This window comes from Lucilia cuprina, chromosome 6 (assembly GCF_022045245.1).
Source record: "Lucilia cuprina isolate Lc7/37 chromosome 6, ASM2204524v1, whole genome shotgun sequence".
Taxonomy (NCBI): domain Eukaryota; kingdom Metazoa; phylum Arthropoda; class Insecta; order Diptera; family Calliphoridae; genus Lucilia; species Lucilia cuprina.
The window spans coordinates 45,094,593-45,101,604 of NC_060954.1; positions in this window are offsets into that span (position 1 = coordinate 45,094,593).

Genomic DNA, 7,012 nt, shown 5'->3' on the forward strand with positions numbered 1-7,012 from the left:
TTTTGGAATATATTGCCAAATTATACCAACAAAAACTTAAACTTAGCTATTTATTGAGATTTTAACTCATTGTATGATTTAAGTGGTATTTTAACGCTCAAAGAATTCATTTCCTGTACAATAATGGAAATCTATATCTAAGCCGAATATCCCATGATCACAGAGATCAAAATTTGTATGTATAAGGAGTGAGATCGAAAAATTCTTAACATACATATATGTTTATAAAAAAGAAACCACTAAACTTACAGCTTTATTTTTTTTTTATTTGATTCAAAATATTATTACAATTTACAAAAAAAAATATTTTTATAGTTTTAATCACTAGGGATGAAATTTTGAACCCTTTTCGGAAACATTTCCATTAACGTTTTTATAGTGCTTTCTGTCACTTTGCTCGAACATGTAGTCCATCTCCGTTTAAAATCTACCACACTTTTGGACACCTTTTTTGTACTCTTTAATTCTCTTTTAACAAGAGCCCAATATCTCTCCACTGGCCTTAGCTCGGGGAGGTTTGGAGGATTTGCCTCTCTTGGTACAAATACCACAATATTGTTCTTGTACCACTCAAGGGCTTGTTTACCATAGTGACAGGATGCCAAGTCAGGCCAAAAATAAGTGGACACATTATGAAGTCTTATGAATGGAAGCAGCCTTTTTTGTAAACATTCCTTGATGTAAATTTCGGTATTTATAGATCCCGTTGTAACAAATGAATGGCTTCTTTTGCCGCAACTGCATATTGCTTGCCATACCAAGAACTTTCTGGGAAATTTTGTCTGCTTTTGGGTCCTAAACTTTTCTTCAACATTCCCTCGAGCATCAGCAACATAAAACTTTTGACCTGGAAGTTGCGAAAAATCTGCCATAACATACGTTTCGTCATCCATTATGCAGCAAGAATATTTTTTTATAAAACTTGACTTCAATTTCCGTGCTCTGTTTTTGGCCTCTAAATTTTTAGCAGCGTTCCTGTCAGGAACTTTTTGAGCCTTGTATGTTTTTAAACCTGCATTAGCTTTAACTTTTCGTACCAAATAGTCCGAGCACTGAGCTAACGGAGCTGCTTTCCTACCGGATGTGTTGGGAGCTCTTTTGAAAGTGCGTTCTATTTTTTTGGCTTTAGAAACATCATGTGGGCCATTCCTTCTACCTGAACCAGGTTTTCTATCAACTGACAAGTTCTCCCGGTACTGTTTAATAACATTGGAAACAGTTTGACGGCAGACCTTTGTATGCTTGGCCAACTTTTTGTAAGACCAAGTTGGGTTTAGTTGAAAATATTTAATAATTTCACAACGCACTTTTTTCTGGTCATTCATTTTAATCAGATTAACAAAAAAATTAATATAATTGACATTACATATAATAACTGACATGTTTTTCAAAGGTAACTTGATCAAAAAAAAAAAATCAAATAATACTTTGGTTGAAAAATGTAATGAAAAACGTGTGTTAAGAATTTTTCGATCTCACTCCTTATCTACATAATTTATCTTTTAGGGTAGAAGGGGGACCATACAGCACTTTTTTTGAGGCGGCCTCAAACTAAAACCACTTTTATTCTTAATTTTTTTCTTTGGTTCGGATATTTAAATATGTTGGCTTCAGTTTTATTCTTTTCAATCTTTCCTAAGTCATTCTCATGTACATATTTTTTTAACTTTTCCGCACTGACCAAAAACGGCGATACCGCCCCATCCATGGGGTAAATGCGCCAAGAGAAATGCGGCAGATTTGTCATTAGTAAAATAAAAGAAAAAATTAAAAAAATAAAAACTTATTTTGCTGTTTTATACTTTAATTCATTAAACAAAGTATAAAAACCAAATATTTATTGTTTATTTTACAAAACTTAACAAAAAAATTAAAACAAATTATTAATGATTTTTTTATATATTAACCAAATTTTGTTCTACATCATAAGCATTACATATGTTTGGCGCATGTGCCCCACGGGCAGTTCTGGGGTTTAGTTTAAATTTTTTCGGACTTCAAATTATATTATCGAAAATATTATTATGTCTTTTTGTTCACTATTATTGACGTTCTAATACTGATCAATATATTTTTTCTATCACAAAAACTTAAAAAGTTAGCACAAAAAGTTCACACAGTGAAATAATTTCACAGCGCTTTGAAAAACAATTAATCATGTCTGTAAAGTTAATGTTTCAAATTTTCAGGGATGATCGATAATCGATAAACGAAATTTGATAATGCGATAAAATCGATTACTCAGTTTTCAAGTTATTCGATATTGGCAGATGTGCCCCTATGGCGTATGATCCCCCTTCTACCCTATGTATTCTTTTTATACCATTCACCTTTAACAATAAGTTTTTCATTTCGTTTGTACTTTCCAACATTTCAATTTTCTACCATTTAAAGTAGGTATACTATTCCGAATCGATATCAATAAATGCATGTCTGTTTAAAATCTATTTTCTGAAATCCTCCTCGAAAAGGTTCGCAATTTTTTATCAGCAGGTGATCCAGTGATTATGTCAAAAATGTTAATTATTTCTTTTAATAATAAAGTACTAAATTTAATTTTTACCTTAACGCAGAAATATTTTAACAATCAACAATGGGGATTTTCAGATTTAGATTTAGAATGTTCAAGACTCGCCATTTCGTCATGGAATCTATTCCTTAGCAATTTCCGCCTACGATTCTGTATTCTAGGACAAAAGCAAATTAAATGATCGATCGACTCTATTTCCTCATCATCTTCGCAGAACCTGCAACCGGTTCTAAGTAAGCAGTACCCCGTTACCATTTCTATTATAATCCTATTTTCTATTCCCTACCCATTTCCACCTATCGACTCTATCGACGTTGTTTCCTCATCATCTTTGCACAACCTACAATAGTCCGGTATATTGCTATCCCACTTACTGAAACAAGACCTAACTAAGCAATGCCCCATAAGGATCTCTATTAGAATCCTTAGACTGCATATAAACAGTCCTATAAGTATTTTGGTTGCCCCCCATATTTTGGTTATAGGGCACTTAATACTTTGCAATTCAATGTACTATTCCAGGACTGATATATGATATCACGCAATCTTTCGAATATCAACCTATAATAATGGCTAATAAGTGTTTTTATCATTCTTTCTCTCAAGGTTTAAACCCAATCTAGCCAGTTTGCCGTAACATCATTACCATGCACATTACAGGGCCCGGCACCCAACACATTCTTATGGCAAACTGTGTTTTGCTGATTTTTGTATTTTATATCTAATTAGGGGTGATGTTATCAGTTAACGTGGTCCTATCGCTCTATTTTTTTTTTGTCTGAACACATTTTAATAACTTAGTATATTAGTCAGAGACGGCCAGTATTGGTAACTGACTTAGGTTTACAGTCAGAATGACTAATAGATGAAAATGTGAAAATTTTGTAAGCGATACGACCTTCTATTTACATATTTATATTAAAAACATGTCCTTGAAAAGAAAAACTTGTTTTGAAAAGGAAAAGTATTTTGAGTCTTAGAAATTTCAAAACACAAGTAGAATGAAATATGTTTTCGGACTCACCGCGGTTTTTTATCAGCATTCATTTCAGCATATCATTAGTGTCCCCATTCCATGCATCTCAAGTTTTTTACTCATTCACTTCCAAAAATTTCCAAAATTGCGACTTGTAATTTGATTACAAGGTTTACAAGCCTTTTTTCGGGTTAAATTGTATGGTGGCTAGGTAAAATAATGGATTTTTTTTTTGTTTCCGGGACAATAGAAGGTCGTGTACCAAATTCCATTGAATTATCTTTAAAATTGATTATAAGGTAGTTTGATTATAAGGTTAACATGTGCGATTGGTATATTTTAAGGTGGGTATAGGACCAATATAATTGTACGCTACAAACATCAGCACAAACCCAATATACCCACCCCACCAAGTGATATATTTTAAATAAAAATATGATTATTGTAGCAGCTAATGACATACAACGTTAAAACATCGATTGTGAATTGAAAAACTGTTTTTTGTTTGAAGCAAAAAAAAAACACAATACAAATTTCTTTGAATTAGCAAAGAGTGTTGCAAAACCATGGATAAGTATCCACTTAGTTTAAACTACTGATATGCATGATTTGTGATTTTGTTGATAATTTGAAGCATTTTTTCAAAACAAATGTCTTTAGAAATTTTATTTTTTATTTTGTTTTAAAACATTCTTTACATAAACATTTTCTCCAGATTTATTATAATTACTTTAAACATTTTCATTTTAATTACCAAATACTTAAACTCTACTAACACTTATTATTTAAAACAACCTCTTTCAAATGAGAATTTGAATATTAAAATTAATTAGACTATGATATTTATTTGCACAACCCCAACTTAAAACTACAATTACTTATAATGACCTTATTGCAAGTTATTATCCAAAGTAATTAACTTAAATTCATCATTATACACAGTTCTTTCAAATTCAGGTCAACTTACAGAAACTAAAAAAGTATGAGAAAATATAAAAACTAAAATTCATTTAACGAAGCTAGTTCCAATAACCTAGTGATGTTAAAGATGTTTGTTTAAAAGTGTTTTTTTGTTTTTATTATTTTGTTTGTTTATTTTTGATTTATTAAGAAACTTTATAGAAATATAACAAGCCAGCAGAATCTGTTGCAAAATAAACAAATCATCTCTTTAAGAATATTGCTGTTATTGTTGCGGTTGAGTTGTTGTTTTTCACTCTCATACATTTTCATGTCAAGTGTGTGTCTTAAAGAGGCGAAGGACATGCTTTTAGCAATTTTTTTTTTTGTGTATAAAAAACTATATATTTATTGTTTTGTTGTTTGTTACTGTTGTTTGTGTGTGTGTGTGTAAGAGAGAGAATTTTTGCTTTTAATTTTGAACAACAACAACATCAGCAACAAAAAGAGAAACACTTTAGAATTTGTTGACCCACATTTTATAAGCAAACAAATGAACATTAAATCTTTTTATTGTGTGTGTGTATGTGTGTGTATTTAAGCATCTATGTGTAAATATATGTTTATGAATGAGATTGTATGCATGACCCATATTTTAATATATGTTTACGAGTACACAAACTCGACAAATGTTGATGAACTTTTCTATTATTTCTTTTTTTTTTTTTTGGCTTTCCATTTACAAAAAAAGAGGAAACAATTTAGAATCCTTTTTCCACACAATATTTGATACATTGTACAATGTACATTTATATTACAAAACACTTACAAACAAGTATTGGGTTGGTTTTTTAGTAATTTCCATTGCTGGACATAATACGTATTAAGAAAAAGTGCAAAAAACTAGATATGAGACATTGAAAATAGGTTTGTGAAAAACTCCATTGCTTTATTTATTGAATTGTCTTTGGACTAGACTATTTACCAGTCTATGGATTAGTTTATTTACTAATTTATGGAACTATTCTATAGCATTGTCTATGTATCAAACTATGGTCTACTCTGTGTATAGTTTGTAGACTAGTCTATTGACTTGTCATTTGAGAAGTATATGGACTATCCTATTGACTAGTACATTAACTAGTCTACCGACTAGTCTATAAACTAGTCTACCGACTAGTCTATAAACTAGTCTTTAGACAAGTCTATGGACTAGCCTACTGACAAGTCTATGGAAAAGCCTACTGACTAATTTATAAACGAGTCTTTGGACTAGTATATTAACTTGTTTAAGAACTAGCCTATTAACTAATTTATGAACTTGTTTAAGTACTAGCCTATTAACTAATTTATGAACTAGTCTATGGAGTAGTATATAGACAAATCTATTGATCAGCTTTTTTACTAATCCTTTAATTAGTATATGAACTGGACTACAAATTTTTTTATGGACTACTCTATAGACTAGTCCATTTAAAAACTACAAAGAAAAATAGTCAATGTATAGTCTAGTCTATGGACTATTCTAAGGACACGTCTATTGGTATTTCTATAGAAGAGTCAACTGTATAAAAACCTTACATTAGATGTGTAGTTTATAGAAATTCGTTTAACAAATACCAATAACTCCACTCTTCAACAACAATTTGTGATCTAATAATTGTCTTAATTACACTAAACAAATAGAAATCCAAAAAAATGTATCTTATTATTATATTTCAAAAATACAATCAGTTATACAAACAAACAAATTAAAACCTTTAGCAGTCCAAAAGCAAATATTAACTAAAATAATTCAAAAAAATACTCATATGACCAACCAATAACTACTTGAAATTCTAATATGAACAATATTTAAACATAGTTATACATACTAATATCTATACATTATGTAGAAAAAAAAACATCTATATATATAAATTTTTATCTTAAGGATTATATTCTATATTTAATACATACAACTTTCAATATGTATTTGCAATTTAAGTCTTTAAATAAATACAAAATTCAATTCATGTAGATTTTAGTTTGCAATCTCCATATTTATGACATAAATATTTGTCTTGTTGGGTTTTCTATTTACTTTCTATCACTTTTCAAATGTTGAGAGAAAAAATATGTAAAAATTTTCTAGTATTATTGAAGTTTTTATTGTTGTTTTTTCTGCAATAAATATTTCATGGAAAAAAACATGTTTTTCTTATATTATAGATTATGTTGGTAAACAAGTTTTTTTTTGTGAACTCTAATGTATGTATAGAAGGCTTATCAAAGGATATTTATGGAATTTTAGGTTTAATTATGGCTATTTAAATCGAATTTATTTGGCATGATAAAAGTGTTTAAGTTTATTTATTTGCATTTAATATATTTTTAAAATATTTTATATTTACCGAAATTTTATAGTAAAAATGATACATATTAATAATTGTCTTATGGTTAATTCAAAAATAGGGCATGTGGCGTATACTTTATGTTGGGATTCCAATAAATTTGATAGTACTCATACGCATTGTTTGATTGATAGATAGATAGATAGATAGATAGATAGATAGATAGATAGATAGATAGATAGATAGATAGATAGATAGATAGATAGATAGATA